Source organism: Macrotis lagotis, chromosome 1 (genome assembly GCF_037893015.1).
Source record: "Macrotis lagotis isolate mMagLag1 chromosome 1, bilby.v1.9.chrom.fasta, whole genome shotgun sequence".
Taxonomy (NCBI): Eukaryota; Metazoa; Chordata; class Mammalia; order Peramelemorphia; family Peramelidae; genus Macrotis; species Macrotis lagotis.
Window position 1 is genome coordinate 446,573,620 of NC_133658.1, and position 23,073 is coordinate 446,596,692.

General features: G+C 36.5%; 1 protein-coding gene across 7 annotated transcripts in view; it reads right to left on the reverse strand.

The window, feature by feature from the left end:
- SLC25A21 (solute carrier family 25 member 21) overlaps window positions 1–23,073 on the reverse strand; it is a 918,698-nt gene that overhangs the window by 381,405 nt on the left and 514,220 nt on the right. The gene's annotated exons all lie outside the window — the stretch shown is intronic.

A 23,073-nucleotide genomic window follows, 5' to 3' on the forward strand; every position in this document is an offset into this window, starting at 1 on the left:
AGAGTTAAGAAAAGGAAATTTGCTTAGCTAAAGCAAAAAAAAGGATATTCCATAAGAAAACTATCTTTAGAGTGGATCAGTACAGATCTCCTAATGGTTCTTGTCTTTTATTAGATATCCAATAGAGGTGAAATTTTTGTGTAAAGCAGTGATATATCACACAATTTCCATGATTTCTTTGAAAAGGTCGCATTGATCAATTGGTTCTGGCTTCTTAAAGCTAATCTATTTGTGATTTCTGGTGAATGACCTGGTTCCTACTTGGGTAGTTGGTTCTTGTCCTTTGTTATCAAAGAAGACAAAAATGACATCACTATCTCTGAGACAAATTACAGTGTGTTTGACCATGGCTGATCAGCCCTATATGAGCTCAGAATGCTCTACCACAGGTCAGGCACAAATAATCCATGAGAACATCTGGGGTGGGTACTCTAAACTTAAGCTGGTCTTCCTTTCTTTGAGCTGCTTCAATTCTGCCTTCCTCATAGAGTGCAGCACCCTCACTAGTGAGGGCATACCATGCTGGGTCATCTGGTGACAGTGTCTCCCATGATGCACAATCCATCCTGAAGTTCTTAAGAGAGACCTTCAGGGTGTCCCTGTATCACTTCTTCTGACCCCCTTTTGAGTGTTTGCCCTGTGTGAGTTCCCATAAATAGTCTTTTTTGCAAGCATACTTCTGGTATTCTAACAAAATGACCAGCCCATCATAGTTGCATTCTCTGTAGTAATGTTAGAATGCTAGGTAATTTAACTCGAGAAAGGACCTCAGTGTCTAGTATCTTCTCCTGCCAGATGATCTTCAGAATCTTTCTAAGACAATTTAAACGGAAGTGATTCAATTCCCTGACATGGAACTGGCAAAGTGTCCAGGTTTCACAGGCATATAGCAATGAGGTCAGCACAATGACTAGGTAGATCTTCAATTTAGTAGTTAGTCTAATACCTTTTCCCTCCCATACTTTGTTTCAGAGTTTCCCAAATGCTGAGTTAGCTCCGACAATGTGAGTGTCAACCAAGTCTGAGTTGGAAGGCATGAGGTTTGACTGTGGGATCCCTGTGCTCGTGTTTCACTCAGGCCCTAGCCTGGACTCCCCCATAAGACAGAGACAGAAGCAGATGGACTCTTACTCTGGGGCTTCCAACATGAACAAGGAACCTGATTGTTGTTGTATATTAATGACTATAGTCACCATCACAAGATGAAGTTATTCATAGTGCAAGTCAGAAGCTGAACTGTTGGGCAGAATTCAATTAAATTTGACCTTTTAAATTTTAATTTTATTTTTCCAATTATACGTAAAGATAGTTTTAAAATATTCATTTTTGGGTTACCAGAGTGGGCAGTTGTTTGTGTCAGTGCAACACAGGCTGCTCAGTTCTGTACCAACTGTGACCTCAGTTTAACTGACAAGGTAAGAGAACTTGTCCAAAATATTCAAAACTTCTCCATTTGCTGAAGTCAATGGTTCCATAAATGAATGGTGTGATGTTGGCTGATGGAGCACCTGTTTCCTTGATGTTAATTGTTAGATCAAAATTAGCACAAGCAGCAGACAATTGATCCATACTTTATTGCATCTCAGCTTCAGAGGCTGCATTGAGTGCACAATCATCTGTAAACAAATCTCTGCACCAACACTCCCTCCACTTTTTTCTTGACTTGTAACCTTTTCAAATTGAGCAATTTTCCATCAGTGTAGTAGCTAACCATGAGGCTGTCTTCATCCTCAGTAAAGGTGTTTGATAACATAGCTGTAAAAGCATGCTAAAAAAGCATGGGAGCAAGGACATATCTTTATTTCACTCCATGGGTAACAAGGACATCAAAAATATCATCCACTATCTAGAACTCGAGCATGCATGCCTTCATGAAATTGATATACACAATACTGATGAACTTCTCCAGGCAACTAAATTCTGACATAATTTTCCATAAACCCTCACAAGTGATGGTATCAAAGATCTACAAATGTTGTATACAGATCTTTGTTGTGTTCCTGGAATTTTCCTGGAATTGACAAGTAGCAAAAACCATGTCTACTGGTGGGCCAGTTAGCTCATTTGATTAAAGCATAATGCTAATAATGCCAAGGTCATGGGTTTAATCCCTATATAAGCCATACCATTCCTCCTCATCTCCATATGGGTATATGTCTAGTTTAGTCAAACAAAGTCTTGGGATATCTACCACCTCTGAAGAGTCCCAACGCCTTGTTATTGAACTTTTTATTGTTTAAGTAACCAGTAATTCATTTCAATATATCCAGAGAATACTAGAAATTTGTTTCAAGGGATGCATTACACAAGACTTGGTCCCCTGGATCAATCAAGTTTCAAGGGAAGGTTTGTCACCTTTAGTGGAAAAAAAAATTATAGCCCATGTGGTAGAGGGTGGGAAAATTTGGTCCCAGGTGTCTTCTAGAAGACCTTTAAATATTTAAATCCTTTAAGGGATTTTATTGAATCATCCTTCTGATATAGGCCAAGAGAATTAATTAAAAAAACAAAATATATACAGAACAATAATAACAAAAAATAACAATATAATTCTTCCCTGAAGAAGTAAAAAAATAAGGAAAATAAAGCAAATTTAGAAATAAAGAAAAAGAAAATAAGGTAAAGAAATAAAGAATAAAAAGGAAAAAGGCACATGGAAGGGAATAAAAGTCAAATTTTCTAGATTCCTTTCTCCTTTCCCTGTTCCCATCTTGTCAGGGAAAGAGGGATCATATAGTATATGTTCACATCATCCTTCCCACACACTGACTCCTGGAGCATAAACAGTTTCTTCCTTGAATCCTAGGCTTTCCTACCTTGTGGACCCTAAGAGCCTGTAAAATAGACTGTTGTTATCACAGCAAGAGCACACATAGTTCTAATACTCTCCAGACAATAAAAGATAGTAATGCACAAAGCTACAATTAATCCATCTATACTAGTATATTAATCTTATTGGTCAGATGAATAATTTACAAAGTATTCATTGTCATGTCAAGTTTTAATAACATTATGTATCTATTTTACATCTATTATTTCATCTTTAAAAGAATGTGCTTCCTAACACTGAAAATGACCACTTTTCTCAAGGTTAACCAATTAAAAAGAACCAATGTATCACTTATTTGTTATTTATCATGGTCTAGAGAACTAGACCATGATCTTCTTTAACAAACTTAATACAAGCAACCAAATGTTAACAATTTATCTAGTCCATGTATATGTGCAAATCAGAGAACCCAGAAAGCAAGATCACATAAAACTGTGAAGTACATAACAAGTGTAAGGAATAGACAAAGTTGATCCTGAAATATGATACCTCTACCACACTATAATCTCCATTTTATTTTACCTAATGAGGCAGGAGTGAAAACAGTTGACCTGATCAAATTCAGATGGAAGCCCTAGAGGAGAAAGACCCCTGCTAGCACTCCTGCCCAGACACCCTTTGTTACTTCCAAGTGAGCTGAGACCAGGTTATGAACCATGTAAATGGAAGGTTTCCAGGTTAATGAAAACCTGTAGCACAATTTGAAATCCTGGACACAGAATTGTTTTGCCTAATGCAAAGCAACCTTCAGTAGTTCAGTAATAAAGTTTAATGAATGCTGGTGAGTTTGAATCTTGAGAATGAGAGATTATTGAAAGGCTAATAGTTTCCTTCCTTTCTAGTTGAGATTCGAGCAAAGGGAAAAGAAGAAGAAAGGAAGAGGGAAGGGAAGAAATAAAAAAGAAGGAAGGGAAAGGTGAAGGGAAAGGAAAAGGAAAAGGAAGGGAAATGAAACATAAACTAATTCACTTATACATGAAATGTAATATTCTTTATGACAAAATTCAAAGGGAAATCTTTCTCTTAATAAATATTCCTCATGAGTTAATATTTGGGTTGCATGTCATTAGTTAGCTAAAAACAACTTTCAATACCACATGGAAATCAGTGTTTTATAATCCTGTTTTTTAACAAGATACGATTTTATTTAAAAAAGGAAATTTTAATGAGGAAAATCCTTTAAGCAATTTTAGGCAACTTATCAGTTTAAAGATTTGCCTAGAGTACTACATATTTAAATAACATCATTAGAATCACAAAGCAGGGAGGTGTTAGAAGTGAAACTTGGAGCTTGTTCTTCCTGATTCTGAAGTCAGTCCACTGTGTCATGTTACTTTCTATGACTGTTATGCAACATAAAGATCACTTGCTAAGAGATTTCTCCATCCTAATGGAAGGCAAGAAGGGATGATTCACTATTTCTTAGAAATATCAAGCATAAATTCATCTAAGATAATGAATTTAAGTCAACCACAAATAGATTGTATATGCTTTTCCAAAATAACAGTTCCAAGACTATGTGGGGGGGGGGGGGTGAAGTAACTAGACATACTGCTGTTTTGCAGCATTTTAGACACTTGAAGAGATCCATGATTTCATTTTATATGGGTAATTAATACCTCCAACTTTTATTGACATGAGATACCTTGGTAAAAGCAAAAGCTATTTTAAAAAATCATCAACTGATGGCCAGTCTTTTAACTAGCATGCTCTTCAGATGACAGTCAATCTCAAAGTCATATTTTTGCTTCATAGATTTGCCTAAGTCTGAATTCTATTAATTCAAGATTAAAAAACAAAAAGAAAATTAGAGCATGCAGAGTGAATGAAGAGTTATAAAGGTGCTAGGGAAAGTAAAACTTTACCCTTTGGCCATGCAGAATTTAATAGAAGTCCAATTAACTCACAATTATAAGAGGGACTAAAAGAAAGATAGAACCAGAGCAGACAAATACCATTTAGTTACTACTTCTGACTGTGTGGGGTGATAAGGGGGCTGGGGAAATTGTAGTCTTCTTTTTCAAAAGACTTCAACTTCATAGCTGTTTCTCAGATGAGACAAAGAGAGAACATGGGCATAGAAATCAGGTAGGGCTCAGTTCTTAAATATCCCTTGTAAAGAACAAGATAGATAGAGTAACACAGGAGTTGGAGTTGGTAGACAGATAATCTGGGGTTTTTTTACTTCCAAATTGCAGGTGAAAGAAAGATCTTGGCTGCATGTCAATCTGTTCAGATTAGTCAGTAAAAAGACTTAGGGACAAAGTCACAGGTCAAAACAGGAAGATTTCCCCCAAAAAATGTTACCTCCATCATTATAGAAGGTGGGGCAAGAAGTATGCTAAGAGAGAGGAAAATATTGTTGCCTTGGCCTATATCCATAAACACTGAAGAGAGAAATGCATTTGGCCAAAGATGTACTTCCTTCTGCCTCTCTATTATCTCTCTCAACACACATAGTAGGAAAGAGACTTAGTTCCTGGACAAATTCAAGATTAAATTATTGCTAATTTCACCTTCATGTCTTAGTGGATGATTCTGGTCCCTTGTCAAAGTCTAACCCAGACTCAGAGGTTTATGGGATGATATGGATTGAGGATTTGCCAAATACTTTTTGGGACTACTCACCCATCTTTTGTGTCTACCTTTCATTCCACTCTCATCTGAAGCTCCAAGATTGTATAACCCAAATTGTCTCAGCAGATAGAATAAACTAGACTGAGGGTAACCGATAGTCAATGAATTACAGGGTATCTTTTCCAAGCATTTGAAAACATCTCCTCAGGGAAGTGGCATGATAAAAAATGTTCCAATAGCCAAGAAGGCAGCAGAGGTAAGCACCTTGGAGTGCTTAGAGCTTAGTCAGACATGAAAAATGCCAAGAACATCCACTTTATCATAGGCCATCACCAGTCATCCTGACTATCTTTTAGCTACTGGAGTGGTTGATGACTATGTAACTCTGCCTTACATAATTCAATTCACCCCATGATGTCACTTGGCTCTCTTCAAAAAGAAAAAACATACCATAATTGAGGTTTACCTTTACTATCATAAGCATAATCTGGGACCTTTCCTGCTTCAGAACATATATAGAGGGAAGGAGAGACAGATGAATAAAGAAAATATTGGACTATTTTTTCTCTTTTGTTCCCTATTCCAAAACTCACTGAACCAGCTTCTGATACTGATATTTCATCTCACATCTCCATTTTATTACATTAGCTACTATCTCTAAAACCTATAATGTGTTCCCATCTTCTCAGTTTATGAGTCATATTTTACAGGAATTCATTCTGGATCGATCTAGTTGTTAATGCTCTTTCTTCATTAAGTAATCATGTATATATTTATCTCCTTACAAACTCTCCAACCTCTCCAATACAATCTAAGTACTTTGAGGAGCTTATTTTTCATCTAGTCAATATGCTTTGCACAAAATTGGATTTAACAAATGTCTGTTGAGTTGGTTTAGACATCAATGAATGGTCTTCAAGACTAATCTACTCTACTCCTTTTCTCTCGTTCCCCTCCGTCATCCAAGGATATCATATGCCAGTATTCTAGGATTCTACCACTTTATCTTCATGGTATAGTTGAAAGAGCTCTTGTTCTGAAGTCAGAGAGCTGTGTGACTTTGGGACATGAACCTTAGTTTCTTCATGTATAAAATGACAGCACTGGACTAGACAGTCTCTAATGTCCCTTTCCATGTATATCTAAGTTCCTTTGGTCCTATGTAGAAACCTTTCCTGAATCTTCTCCTACTACCTAAAGGAAAAATTCTTTAGACAGAGAAGTAGGGAAATTTTTTGTTTGAAGGACCATTTGGATATATTTATAACATCACTTATGCACAACATTTGGTCAAACATTTAATTAATTCACCACTATAAAGTTACTAGATTTATTGAATTTTGAGTCCCACATACAGTTGCCTTGGCAACACCAGATCAATAGGACCTGTAGCCTGGAGGCTCCCTGCTCCTGATTTAGATACTCATTAAAATGTAGAAGATATTTGGATCATGTGATCAACAAGATGAAAAGACTAGATATTTTCTCTGATCTTCATAATCTCCCAAACCTCTTCAAAATAGGAAATTTGTTTAAGAGAAAGAAAAGGAGTTTCAAAAGGTAAATGAAGAAACCTCTCTAAAAAAAATGCGGTCTGTGGGAACTAATGACTTCATCAGACAGTAAGAGCCTGTTAAACAAATCCAAAAAATAGAAAAAATAGAAGAAAATGTAAAATACTTCATTAGCAAAACCACTGACCTCAAGAATAGATCGAGAAGGGACAACCTGAGAATTATTGGCCTTCGTGAAAACATTGAAGAGAAAAAAAAGCCTGGACTTAATATTACAGGATCTAGTGATGGAAAATTGCCCTGATATCATGGAACCAGAGAGCAAAATAGTTGTTGAAAGAATACATCGATCCCCTCCGGAAAGAGATTATAAAATGTAAACAGCAAGGAATGTTGTGGCCAAATTCAAGAACTATCAGATAAAAGAGAAAATCCTGCAAGCAGCCAGAAAGAAACAAATTAAATACCAAGGAGCCACAGTAAGGATTACACAGGACCTGGTTGCTTCAACATTATGAGACTGAAAGACCTGGAACAAGATATTCTGAAGAGCAAAGGAGCTTGGAATGCTGCCAAAAAATCTGCTTTCTGGCAAAACTGAGCCTTTTTTTCAGGGAAAAAGATGGACATTTAACAAAATGGAAGAATTCCAAAAATTCCTGATGAAAAGACCAAAGCTAAATAGAAAATTTGGACATTAAACAGGAGGTTCAAGAGATACATGAAAAGATAAAAATAGGGGGAAGGGTAAAGAAAAAAAACTGCTATCCAATAAGATGAAACTGGCTAAATCCCAGCACGGGAAAAACATTCTCATAACTGTTGAGAATTGTAATTCTAGAAGAGAAAATATACCTCATCAGAAGTGATGAACACTCATGACTTATTCATGAGACTGTCATCCAATAGGATGGAACTGTCTATAACTCTACTTGGGAAAAAGAACTCTCAAGACCTGTAACTCTATTAGATAGAATACACTTAGCTAGAAATGATGGATACATGGAATTTTCTATGAATCAGATAAATGATTTAAAAACACCTCCTCCATAAAAAGGGGGATGGGAAGGAGATGGGAGGAGGGAGGTGATTGAATGGGGTAAATCTCATTACATTAAGAGGTACAAAAGACTGACGGTAATGCAGGAGAAGAAGAGAGGAGATCAGAAACACCTGAATATTCCTCTCATCAGACTTGGTTGAAGTTAACTTATGCATATACTTAGTTAATTTAAAAAACATCTTACCTTTCAAGTATTAAAAGGCGAAAGGGGAAGAGGGAATGGAGAAATGGAGGGGGAGAAAAAAGGGAATTAACAGAAGGAAGGGAAGGGAAAGGGGAAAGAAAGGGGAGGGGGAGGATGTAGGATGGCAAACACACTGAAGGGTGTGGTATTCAGAAAGAAAATACTAGGGAATAAGGATAAGGGGGGGATACAAACAAAGGGAACATAGCATGGAGGACAAAAAAGAATTAGCAATTATAAATTTGAATGTGAATGGCATGAACTCCCCCTTAAAATGTAAGCAAATAGCAGAGTGGATTAAAAACCAGAATCCTACAATATGCTGCTTAAAAGAAACTCATTTGAAGCAGAGAGATGCATATACAGTAGAGGTAAAAGGATGGAGCAAAATATAGTTTGCTTCAGCTGAAGTGAAAAAAAGCAGGAGGAGTAATCCTTATCTCAGACAAAGCAGCTACAAAAATAGATAGCATTAAAATTTTCTATATACCTCTGGTCTTTTCATTAAAACATAAGGAAGGGAACTATATCCTTCTAAAGGGAACCATAGACAATAAAGTGATTTAAATATTTAATATATATGCATCCAATGGGATAGCATCCAAATTCTTAGAGGAGAAGCTGAAAGAACTACAGGAAGACATAGATAGCAAAACTCTTCTAGTGGGAGACCTTAACCTCCCGCTCTCAGATCTAGACAAATCAATTCATAAAATAAACAAGAAAGAAGTTAAGGAGGCAAAGCGATTATTAGAAAAACTAGGTATGATAGAATTATGGAGGAAATTGAATGGGGATAGAAAGGGATATAATTTTTTCTCTGTCATATGCAATATTGGGCCAGGGAGATATAGACCTAGCACTAATTGGAAACTGAATAACCTCATTTTAAAGAATGAGTGGATCAAAAAACAAATTATAGAAAGAATTAATTTATTTTTATCCTAGATAATGACAACAATGAAACAACATACCAAAACCTACGGGATTCATTCAAAACAGATGTCAGGGAATATATTATATCTTTGAATACCTACATGAATATATTAGAGAAAGAAGAAATCAATGAACTAAATATAAAAGTAAAAATAAGAGAAAGAATAAATTAAAAATCCCCAACTAATGGGGTGGCTAGATGGTGCAGTGGATAGAGCACTGGCCCTGGATTTGGGACTACCTGAGTTCAAATCTGGCCTCAGACACTTAATTACCTAGCTGTATGTCCTTGGCCAAGCCACTTTACCACATTGCCTAGCAAAAACTAAAAAAAAAATCCCCAATTTAATACCAAATTAGAAATTCTAAAAATTGAAGTAGAAATTAATAAAATTGAAAGCAAAAGAACTATTGAATTAATAAATAAAACCAAAGTTTATTTCATGAAAAAAACCAATAAAATTGATATGCCTCTGCTCAATTTGATTAAAAAAAGAAAGAAAAAAACTGAATTGCTAGTATCATAAATGAAAAAGGTGGACTCACCACCAATGAGGAGGAAATTAAAATAAAAATTTGGAATTATTTTGCCCAAATCTATGCCAATAAATTTGACAATCTAAGGGAAAATAAGCCATCATTGAACTCCCAAAGAAAAAATCTCCAGAGCCTGATGGATTCACCATACATTTAAGGAACAATTGGAACCAATTCTTTATAAACACTTTAGAAAATAGGGGAAGACAGAACTCTGCCTTACTTTCTATGATGCTGATAATTAAATCAGGAAGAGTAAAACAGAGAAAGAAAATTAGAGAACTACCCCCATGATGAATACAGATGCAAAAATCTTAAATCAAATCTTAGGACTTCCGACCAAGATGGCAGAGAGAAGACAGGCAGAGTTCCAAAGTCTCCTGATCTCTTCCCCATCTATCACATGAAAAAACCTCTTAAAAGAAATCCTATCCAGAAAACCCAGAAATAAAAGCCAGGAGAAAGAACATCTAGGTCAGGATTTGTCTCCCGCAGCAGCCATGGACTGATCTGGGTGGGTGAGTCTTGGCTCAGAGGGATGATCATAACCGGATCAGCCAGATTAACAGCTGAATTGGAACTGGGAGTCTGAGGGCCTGAGAGCCGGACCTGCTGGATCAGCGGTGAGGCTGGATGAAAGGGGCTTGGGTCCGCTGGGAAGCAGAGGCGCTGGTGTTGGTGCTGTCCCCCTGGAGGTTGAGGAAGGGGCTGCGGGGAGAAGTCTGGTGCAGGAGAGCTGCGGACACCATCTCTGGGCTCCTTAGGTCTGAGAAGAAAAGCCTGGACTTAATATTACAGGATCTAGTGACGGAAAACTTCCCTGATATCATGGAATGGGAGGGCAAAGTAGTTATTGAAAGAGTACATCAATCCCCACCAGAAAAAGATCCTAAAATGAAAACACCAAGGAATGTTGTGGCCAAACTCCATAACTATCAGATAAAAGAGAAAATCCTGCAAGCAGCCAGAAAGAAACAATTTAAATATCAAGGAGCCACAGTAAGGATCACGCAGAACATGGCTGCATCAACTTTAAGGGATCAAAGGACCTGGAACAAGAAATTTTGGAGAGCACAGGAGCTTGGAATGCAGCCAAGAATCTACTTTCCTGAAAAGCTGAGCCTTCTCTTCCAGGGAAAAAGATGGACATTTAAAGAAATGGAAGAATTTCAAAAATTTCCGATGAAAAGACCAGAGCTAAACAGAAAATTTGAACATCAAACAGGCGGTTCAAGAGACACATGAAAAGGTAAAAAAAAAAATAGGGGGAGGGCTGTAAAAGGAAAAAAAATGCAATCCAGTAAGTTGAAACTGGCTATATCCCAGCATGGGGGTTACAAAAAAAAAAGATTCTCATAAACCTTGAGTAATGTAACTCTAACAGAGAGAATACAACTACCTGGAAATGATGGGCATTCATGACCTATCCATGAGACTACTATCTAATGGGATGCAACTAGCTTTAACCCCACTTGAGAGAAAGACTCTAATAACTCTCAGGAATTTGGACTCTATTCTATAGAATATACAGAACGAGAAGGGACAGACACTCAGAATTTTATCTGACTTAGATAGATGGATCTAAAAAAACCCCACTACTACTGCCCTTAAAAGGGGGACAGAAAACAGATGGGAGGAGAGAGGGGATTGAATGGGGTAAATCTCATTACACTAAGAGGTACAAAAAAACCTATGGTAATAGTGGGGAAGAAGGGAGAGGAGGAGAAACACCTAAATCTTCTTCTCATCAGACTTGGCTTAAAGTCAACCTACACAAACTCAATTAACTTATAAAACATCTAACCTTTTAAGTATTAAAAGGGGAAAAGGGGAAAAGGGGAGGGGGGGATGGAGAAAGGGAAGGGGAGTGGGGGAAATAAGGGGAAATAAGAAAAGGAAGGGAAGGGAAAACTGAAAAAGGGAAAGGGGAAAGAAAGGGGAGGGAGTGATATAGGAGGGCAAACACACTGAAGGGGGTGGTTTTCAAAAACAAAAGACTGAGGAATATGGATAAAAGGGGGGGAAAGGGGGAAAAATACAAACAGAGGGAAGATAGCACAGAGGGTAATAAAGAATTAGTAATCAAAACCTTGAATGTGAATGGGATGAACTCTCCCTTAAAACATAAGCAAATAGCAGAGTGGATTAAAAAACAGAATCCTACAACATGCTGCTTACAAGAAACTCATCTGAAGCAGAGAGATACATATAGAGTAAAGGTAAAAGGTTGGAGCAAAATATATTTTTGCTTCAGCTGAAGTAAAAAAAGCAGGGGTAGCAATCCTTATCTCAGACAAAGCAGCAGAAAAATAGATACCTTTAAAAGAGATAAGGAAGGAAACTTTTTCCTCCTAAAAGGTACCATAGACAATAAAGTCATTTCAATATCGAATATATATACACTCAGAGGGACAGCACCCAAATTCTTAGAAGAGAAGCTGAAAGAATTAAAGGAAGACATAGACAGCAAAACTCTACTAGTGGGAGACCTCAACCTCCTGGTATCAGATCTAGATAAACCAAATCATAAAACAAACAAGAAAGAAATTAGGGAGGTAAATAGATTGTTAGAAAAATTAGATATGCTATATTTATGGAGGAAAGTGAATGGGGACAGAAAGGAATATGCCTTTTTCTCCACAGTACATGGAACCTATACAAAAATTGACCATGAAATAGGACATAAAAAACTAATGATCAACTGCAGAAAGGCAGAAATAGTGAATACATCTTTCTCAGATCACAATGCAATAAAAGTCATATGCAATACTGAGCCAAGGAGATATAGACCCAAAACAAATTGGAAACTGAATAACCTCATTTTAAAAAATGAGTGGACCAAAAAACAAATTATAGAAAGAATTAACCATTTTATCCTAGATAATGATAATGATGAACAACATACCAAAACCTATGGGATTCATTCAAAGAAACTCTCAGGGGATATATTATAGCTCTATATGCTTATATGAATAAATTGGAGAAAGAGGAAATCAATGAACTAAACATGCAACTAAAAAAATTAGAGAAAGAACAAATCAAAAATCTCCAATTAAGTACCAAATTAGAAATTCTAAAAATTAGGGGAGAAATTAATAAAATTGAAAGCAAAAAACTATTGAATTAATAAATAAAACCAAAAGTTGGTATTATGAAAAAATCAATAAAATTGATAAACCTCTGGTCAATTTGTTTAAAAAAAAGAAAGAAGAAAACCAAATTGCTAGTATCATAAATGAAAAAAGGTGAACTCACCACAAATGAGGAGGAAATTAAAGTAATAATTTGAAATTATTTTGCCCAACTCTATGCCAATAAATTTGATAATCTAAGTGAAATGGATGAATATTTACAAAAATATAAGTTGCCCAGGTTAAATGAAGAAGAGATTAAATACCTAAACAACCCTATCTCAGAAAAAAGAAATTCAACAAGCCATTATTGAACTTGCTAAAAAAAATCTCCAGGGCCTGATGGATGCACAAGTGAATTATACCAAACATTTAAGAAACAATTGGTTGCAATCCTATATAAACTCTTTGGAAACATAGGGAAAGATGTAACTCTGCCTAACTCTTTCTATGAAACCAATATGGCACTGTTGCCTAAACCATGAAGAGTTAAAACAGAGAAAGAAAATTATAGACCTATCTCCCTGATGAATATAGATGCAAAAATCCTAAATAACATCTTAGCAGAACAATTACAACAAGTCATCACTAGGATAATACATTATGATCAAGTAGGCATGCAAGGTTGGTTCAATATTAGGAAAACTTTTAGTATACTCATTTATATCAACAACAAACCTATCAGAAATAATACGATCATATCAATGGATGCTGAAAAAGCTTTTAACAAAATACAGCATCCATTCCTATTAAAAACACTAGAGAGTGTAGGAATAAATGGACTGTTCCTTAAAATAATTAGCAATATCTATCTGAAACCATCAACAAGCATTATATTCAATGGGGAGAGGTTAGAGACATTCCCAATAAGATCAGGGGTGAAACAAGGGTGCCCATTATCACCACTACTATTCAATATTGTATTAGAAATGTTAGCAGCAGAAATTAGAAAAGAAAAAGAAATTAAAGGAATTAGAATTGGGAAAGAAGAGACAAAACTCTCACTCTTTGCAGATGACATGATGGTCTACCTAGAGAATGCCAAGAAATCATCTAAAAAACTATTGGAAAAAATTAGCAATTTTAGCAAAGTTGCAGGTTATAAAATAAACCCTCATAAATCCTCAAACTTTTCTATATATGTTTAGCAACAAACAGCAGGAAGAGCTAGAAAGAGAAATCCCATTCAAAGTAACCTCAGACAGTGTAAAATACTTGGGAGTCTATTTGCCAAGACAGACTCAGAATCTTTTTGAAAACAATTATAAAACACTTCTCACACAAATTAAATCAGATTTAAATAACTGGGCAAATATCAACAGCTCATGGATAGGGACAGCTAATATAATAAAAATGACAATTCTACGAAAACTAAACTATCTGTTTAGTGCCCTACCAATCAAAATTCCAAAAAATTACTTTAATGAGTTAGAAAAAATTGTAAGTAAATTCATATGGAGAAATAAAAAGTCAAGAATTGCCAGGAGCTTAATGAATAAAAGTGCAAAAGAAGGTGGCTTATCCCTACCTGATCTAAAATTATATTATAAAGCATCAGTCAGCAAAACTGTTTGGTATTGGCTAAGAAATAGAGTGGTGGACCAGTGGAAAAGCAGGAGATGATTATAGTAAGCTGCTGTTTGATAAACCCAAAGAGTCTGGCCATTGGGATAAAAACTCCCTCTTTGATAAAAAATTGCTGGGAAATCGGAAGTTAGTATGGAAGAAACTTAGATTAGACCAACACCTCACACCCTTTACCAAGATAAGATCCAAATGTTTACAGGACATAGACATAAAAAACAATACTATAAGCAGATTAGAATATCAAGGGCTAGTCTACCTGTCAGATCTATGGAAAGAGGAACAGTTTAGGACTAAGGAAGAGTTGGAGAACATCACCAAAAACCAATTAGATGATTTGGATTACATTAAATTAAAAAGGTTTTGCACAGCTAAAACCAATGTAACCAAGATCAAAAGAAATGTAGTAAATTGGGAATCAATCTTTACAACTAATGATTCTGGAAAAGGACTCATTTCTAAAATATACAGAGAACTCAGTCATATTTTTAAAACAAAAAGTCATTCCCCAATTGACAAATGGTCAAAGGATATGCAAAGGCAATTTACAGATGAGGAGATCAAAGTAATCTATAGCCATATGAAAAAAATGCTCTAAATCATTAATTATTAGAGAAATGCAAATTAAAGCTTCTCTGAGGGTACCACCTCACACCTCTCAGATTGGCCAGTATGACCAGGAAGGATAATGATCATTGTTGGAAGGGATGTGGGAAATCTGGGACACTATTGCACTGTTGGTGGAGCTGTGAACTCATCCAACCCTTCTGGAGAGCTATTTGGAACTATGCCCAAAGGGCAACAAAAATGTACATGCCCTTTGACCCAGCAATACCACTACTGGGTCTATACCCTGAAGAGATGAGGAAAAAGGGTAAAAACATTACTTGTACAAAAATATTTATAGCAGCCCTGTTTGTGGTGGCAAAAAATTGGAAATCAAGTAAATGTCCTTCAATTGGGGAGTGGATTAGCAAACTGTGTTTTATGTATGTCATGGAACACTATTGTTCTATTAGAAACCAGGAGGGACAGGATTTCAGGGAAACCTGGAGGGATTTGCATGAACTGATGCTGAGTGAGATAAGCAGAACCATAAAAACACTGTACACCCTAACAGCAACATGGGAGTGTTGTTCAACCTTGAAGGACTTGCTCATTCCATCAGTGCAACAATAGGGAACAATTTTGGGCTGTCTGCAAAGGAGAGTACCATCTGTATCCAGATAAGGAGCTGTGGAGTTTGAACAAAGTGCAAGGACTATTCCCTTTAATTTAGAAAAAAACCAGATATCTTATTGTCTGATCTTGTTACCTCTTAGATTCTCTTCTATTTAAGGATATGATTTCTCTCTCATCACACCCAACTTGGATCAAGGTATAACATGGAAACAAAGTAAAAACTGACAGAGTGTTTTCTGTGGGGGGAGGGGGGAGGGAAGCAAGATTGGGGGGGAAATGTAAAACTCAAATAATATCTTTAATAAAAATAAATTTAAATTAAAGGAAAAAAATCAAATCTTAGCAAAATGATTACAAGTTATCACTAGGATAATACATATTGACCAAATTGGGTTCATACCAGGAATGCAGGGGTGGTTCAACATGAGGAAAACTGTTAGTATAATTAATTAACCAACAACAAACCTATCAGAAATTGTATGATTATATCAATAGATGCTGAAAAGGCTTTTTGACAAAATACAGCACCCATTCCTAAAAAAAAACACTACAGAGTGTAGGAATAAATGGACTGTTGCTTAGAATCATAAGCATCATCTATCTGAAACCATCAACAAGCATTATATTCAATGGGGAGAGGTTTGAGGCATTCCCAATAAAATTGTGGGTGAAACAAGGATTCCCATTATCACCACTACTCTTCAATATTGTATTAGAAATGTTAGCTTCATCAATAAGAGAAAAAAAAGGAATTGAAGGATTTAGAATTGGGAAGGAATAGACAAAACTCTCACTCTTTGCAGATGGAATAATGGTATATCAAAAGAATCCCAAGAAATCTTTAAAAAAAACTACTGGAAACAATTAACAACTTTTGCAAAGTTGCAGGATATAAAATAAACCCTCATAAATCCTCAACTTTTCTATATATGATTAGCAAGATACAGCAGGAAGAGCTAGACAGAAAATCCCATTCAAAGTAACCTCAGACAATATAAAATACCTGGGTTTCTGTTTGCCAAGGTAGACTCAGAAACTTTTTGAAAAACAATTATAAGACACTTCTCACACAAATAATATCAGATTTAAATAACTGGGCAAACTGGTGGATAGGTCGAACTCATATAATAAAAATGACAGTTTTAACAAATCTAAACTACCTGTTTAGTGCCCCACCAAAAAAAATTACTAAAAATTCCTTTAAGGAGTTAGAAAAAGTTGCAAGTAAATTCATATGGAAAAATAAAAAGTCAAGAATTTCCAGGGATTCAATGAAAAAAAGTACAAAACTAGGTGGTTTAGCCCTACAGATCTAAAATTATATTATAAAGCAACAGTCATCAAAATTGTCTGGTATTGGCTAAGAAATAGAGTCATGGACCAGAGGTACAGATTAGGTGCAATAGCAGGAAACAATTATAGTAATCTGCTGTTTGAGAAACACAAAGAGTCCAGCTATTGAGATTAAAAACTCTCTCTTCGATAAAACTGCTGGGAAAATTGGAAGTTAGTATGGAAGCAACTTAGATTAGATGAATACTTCACACCCTATTCCAAGATAAGATACAAATGGATACAGGTTTAGAAATAAAAATCAATACTATGGGCAAACTAGAGGATCAAGGACTAGTTTACCTGTCAGATCTATGGAAAGGTAAGCAATTTATGACTAAGGAAGAGATGGAGAATAGCACTAAAAACAAACTAGATTATTTAGATTTCATTTTAATTTACATTAAAAAGCTTTTGCACAGACAAAACCACTGTAACCCCAAGATCAAAAGAAATGTTGTAAACTAGGAAACAATCTTGACAACTAATGTTTCTGACAAAGGACTCATTTCTAAAATATACAGAGAACTGAGTCAAATTTTTTAAAAAAGCCATTCCTCATTTGAGAAATGGTCAAAGAATATGTAAAGGCAATTTATAGATGAAGAGCTAAAAGCAATATATAGTCATGTGAAAAATTGCTCTAAATCATTACTTATTAGAGAAATGCAAATTAAAGCTTCCCTGAGGTACCACCTCACACCTCTCAGACTGGCCAATATGACCAGAAATGATAATGATCATTTTTGGAAGGTTTGTGGGAAATCTGGGACACTATTACATTGTTGGTGGAGCTATGAACTCATCCAATCTTTCTGGAGAGAAATTTGGAACTACGCCCAAAGGGCAACCAAAATGTGCATACCTTTTGATCCAGCAATATCACTACTAGGTCTGTACCCTGAAGAGATGATTAAAAAGGGTAAAAACATCATTTGTACAAGAATATTCATAGCAGCCCTGTTTGTGGTGGCAAAGAATTGGAAATCAAGTAAATGTCCTTCATTTGGGGAATGGCTTAGCAAACTGTGGTTTATGTATGTCATGGAACACTATTGTTCTATTAGAAAACAGGAGGAATGGGAATTCAGGGAAGCCTGGTGGGATTTGCATGAACTGATGCTGAGTGAAATGAGTAGAACCAGAAAAACACTGTAAACCCTAACACTAATATGGGGGCGATGATCAACCTTGATGGACTCACTCATTCCATCAGTGCAACAATCATGGACAATTTGGGGCTCTCTGCAATGGAGAATAACATCTGTATCCCGAGAAAGAACTGTGGAGTTTGAACAAACACCAAGGACTATTACCTTCAATTTAGGAAAAAATTAATATCTTAATGTCTGATCTTGCTATCTCTTATACTTTATGGGTTCTTCCTTAAGGATATGATTTCTCTCTCATCACATTCAATTTGGATCAATGAATACCATGGAAACAATGTAAAGACTGGTAAATTGCCTTCTGCTGGGGGTGGGGGAAGGGAGTAAGATTGGGGGAAAAATTGTAAAACTCAAAATAAAAAAATAAATAAAATCTTAAAAAATTGCAAAATTTGTAAAATTTGTAAAAATTTGTAAAAATTGTAAAACTCAAAATAAATAACATAAATAAAATATATATCTTAAAAATTAAAAAACCAAAAACAAAGAAAAGACAAGCAATTTGTACATGTACAATGTACAATCTGTACATGCTTTAGTCATGCAAAATATTTCATATTAATCATGTTGCAAAATAAAATGCATATCATAGAGGATTGACTCTGGAGTCAAGGAGACCACCATTCAAATCTAGCCTCTGACACTTGACATTTTTTAGCTGTGTAAACCTGGACAAGACATTTAACTCTGCTTCTCCAGAGAAACAAAACAAAACAAAACAAAAAAACAAAACAAAACAAAAACAAAAAACACAACAATAGCAATTACAATAAAAAAAGACATCACAAATACAAAAATAATAAACAAATGTTTTAAAAAGCATATTTCAGGGGAGGCTAGGTGGAGTAGTGGATAAAGCACTGGCTCTGGCTTCAGGAATACCTGGGTTCAAATCCAGTCTGAGACACTTAATAATTACCTAGCTAAGTGGTTTTGGGCAAGCCACTTAACCCCATTTGCCTTGCAAAAAAAAAACTAAGAAAAAAAGCATATTTCAGTCTTCATACAGAAGCCATCCCTTCTTTCCCTGGAGGTGGTTAGCATTTTTCATTATGAGTCCCTTGGAAGTATCTTGGGTCATTGTATGGTTGAGTACAGATAAGTCATTCACAGCTGATCATTAATATAATAATCTTTATATTGTACAATGTTCTTGTCATTTTTCCTTTCCTTTTTAAAAAATTTAAAAATGTTTCTTTTAATTTACATTTTTTTCTTTTTAAATAGACTTTTTATCAGAGTAAATATCATCTTTCTTCCCCCTACAAAAATTTTAAAAAAAAATCATGAGAAATAAAGTGTAAGAAAGACAAAAAGAATGAGCTTCAAGTCTGTGTTTAGATACCGTCAGTTCTGGTTCTGGGGTAGATTGCATTCTTTACCATAACCCCATCCATATTTTTTCATATTTGCTTTTGCTGATTGTAATTCCCCCATATATTCTTTCCCACTCTATTTATTATGTTTTCTCTCTCCTCTCCCTCTGACCCTCTTCAAAAGAGTCTTATGGAACAGCTGAGTGGTGCAGCAGGCAGAGCACCAGCCCTGAGGTCAGGAGATCTCAATCCTACATCCCACCCCAGAGATCCATCAACCACTCAGTTTCATAGTCACAGATAGGCCACCTAACCCTACCATTTTACAAAAAGTAAAATGAAAAAAGTGTTGTGTACCCTCTCCCATGATCTACCTTCTCCTCCCTCATCTACATCCCCCCCTTCAACTCCCCCCTCCTCTTTAATCCCATCCCCTTTCTCTCTTTTTTCCCTCTCAATTTCTATACCCTATTAAGTATGTATATTGGCTCCTCTCTGAACCATTTATGCTAAGAATGAAGGCTCACTCATTCCCCCTTCACTTTTCCTCTATCCATTCCATTGCAAAAGTTTTTCTTGACTCTTTTTTATGAAATATATTAGCTCATTCTACCTCTCCTTTCCCTTTCTACCAGTACATTCCCTTTTCACCCAGTGATTCCATTTTTATAATATATTATACCTTCAAATTCAGCTCTCTCCTGTGCCTTGCCTATATATGCTTCTTCTAACTGCCCTAATAAATGAGAAGGTTCATATGAGTATTATCAATATCATCTTTCCATGCAAGAATACACACAGTTCATCATCACTGAATTCTTCACAATTTATCCTTCTTGTCCACCCTCTCCATGCTTCACCTTAGTCCTATACTTGAAGATCAAATTTTATGTCCAGCTCTGGCCATTTCAATAGCAACATTTGAAATTCCCCTATTTCACTGACTATCCATCCTTTCCCCTGGAAGGGGATGTTCAATTTTTCTGGGTAGTTGATTCTCAGTTTCATTCCAAGCTCTTTTGCCTTCTATAATATCATATTCCAAGCCCTATGAACCTTTAATGTGGATGCTGCTAAGTCCTGTCCAATCCTGATTCCATGACATTTGAACTGTTTCATTCTGGCTGCTTATAATATTTTCTCTTTGACTTGGGAGATCTGGAATTTGGTATAATATTATTGGGGGGTTTTTTTTGAATCTCTTTCAGGGGGAGATTGGTGAATTCTCTCAATTTCTATTTTATCCTCTGCTTCAAGGATATCAGGGAAGTTTTCCTGTAGAAATTCTTTGAAAATTAAGTCAAGGCTCTTTTCCTGATCATGACTTTCAGATAGTCCAATAACTTTTAAATTGTCTTTTCTGAATCTATTCTCTAGGTTAATTATTTTTCCAATGATATAGTTCACGCTTCTAGTTTTTCAATCTTTTGATATTATTTTATTGTTTCTTGATTCCTTAAAAAGTCAACAGACGGGGGGGGGGGGGGGGGGGCGGCGGAGCCAAGATGGCGACAAGAGTGGATCATGTCCTAGGCTCTCTCTCATAAATCTTTGAAACTAAGGACTTTAACTAAATTTTCAAGAGACAGAACCCACAGAGGGACCTAATGAGGCAGTTCTCCTACTCCAGCTAACCTGGAAAAGAGCAGAAAGGCTCTGCTCCCTGGGGTTGGAGGGGCAGCCCGTCAGAGGAGTGGCCCACCAGAACGAAAGAACTTCAGCCTCCTGGAGGCAGTCCCGGGTGCTGGGAGCCTCGGCTCACAGAAGTGAGGGCAGTTTCCTGACTTGCACCGTGGGGAGCACTGAGCACAAATTGGAGGAACAGCAGGGGTGGGGGGACCTCTGCCAGAGCAAGCACAGTGAAGCCAAGCCCTCAGGGCACACAACTAGATTCAGGAAACAGAAGCAGGCAGAGCCAGTAAGCAGGAGCCCCCAGGGCATGAGCCCATTGAACCTAGGGAGAGGAGTTAGGAGAGAGAGAGAATGCAGAGCTCTGTCCTCTGCCCCTGGAACAGGACTCTGGGGCTCTGACCACATTCAGATCCTGATCGCAGTCCAGCCCCCCCCCCATAGAAGAGCAGGGCCACCCCACATCTGAGCCCCATGGCAGGGGAAGAACTTGTGATCATTCACAGACCAGGAGGGAGGACAGAGCCTCACACACTGAGACCCTGGTGGGAGTGTCCCAAAAACTCAGGAAGCACCTCAAAAACAGGCTTAGACTGGGAAAATGAGTAAACAGAGAAACAAGAGAAACACCATTGAGAAATACATTATCTATGAACCTAAGAAGGATCTATATACTCAGTCTGAAATATTTTGCCTGTGAGGCCAAGAAGGATCAAAACATTCAGTCTGAAGATGATGAAGCACAAGCTCTTGCATCCAAAGACTCCAAGAAAAATAGAATTTGGGCTCCAGCTATGACAGAGCTCAAAAAAGACTTTGAAAATCAAATGAGGGAATTAGAAGAAAAACTGGGAAAAGAAAGGAGAGAGATGTAGGAAAAAACATGAAAATGAAGTCAGCAGCCTAGTCAAGGAAATCCAAAGAAATGCTGAAGAAAATAGCATGCTAAAAACCAGCTTAGGTCAAATAGATAAAACAGTTCAAAAAGTTATTGAGGAGAAGAATGCTTTAAAAAGAAAAATTGGCCAGATGGAAAAAGAGATAAGAAAACTCTCTGAGGAGAACAAATCCTCTTGGCCCCAGGGCCAGGGATCTGTCTGCTGAACCACTCAGCTATGCTACAGCAGAGTCAGAGTTAAAGGAGAGAGAAAAATATAGTACATGGTAGTGGAGAAATACGAAAGGAGGGAGTTGCGATTAGCAATGGCAACAGTGGAATAATATGGAAGTAACTTTTGCCATGGACTTATCATAAAGAATGTGACCCACTTGTAGCATAGTTGTTGGTGTTGGAACAAAGACTCATGCACATTTTATTATTATTATTATTATTATTATTATTATTATTATTATTGTTATTATTATTTGGGCAAATGGGGCTGGGTGGCCCACCTGCAGCTGCATAGCAGGGTGATTTTTGGGTGTCTGAGGCTGGATTTAGACTCAGGTGCTCCTGGCTCAAGAGCCAATGCTCTGTCCGCCACCTAGCCACCCCTACTATTATTACTATTTTATTTTCTTTTGGTTTTTTCTTTTTTTTTTGGTTTTTGCAGGGCAGTGGGGTTCAGGTGGCTTGCATGTCACACGGCTGGGTGATTGTTGTGCATATGGGGCTGGATGTGGGCTTGGGTGCTCATGATTCCAGGGCAGGTGCTCTGTCCACTGTGCCACCTGGCCATACCTACAATTATTACTATTATTTTTATTAATTTTAATTTTTTTCTCTCCCCTTTACTTTATCACTCAAGTGAGTCTATATTGTTTGGGGGGTATTTTGTTTACTTTTAAACAAGAATGTTTTATTAATGTATAAAAAATCATTTGTACAAAATGAGAAATATTAAATATTAAAATATTAAATATTAAAAAATGTCATCAGTTTCCATAAGCTCTACATCTGAAGTATTTTTTTTCCTCAGAGAGCTTTCTTATCTCCTTTTACATGTGGTCAATTTTGCTTTTTAAGGCATTCTCCTCATTAACTTTATTGACTGCTTTTTCAATTTGACCTAAACTGGTTTTTAACATTTTATTTTCTTCAGCACTGTTTGGATTTCTTTGAATATGCTGCTGACTAGGTTTTCATGTT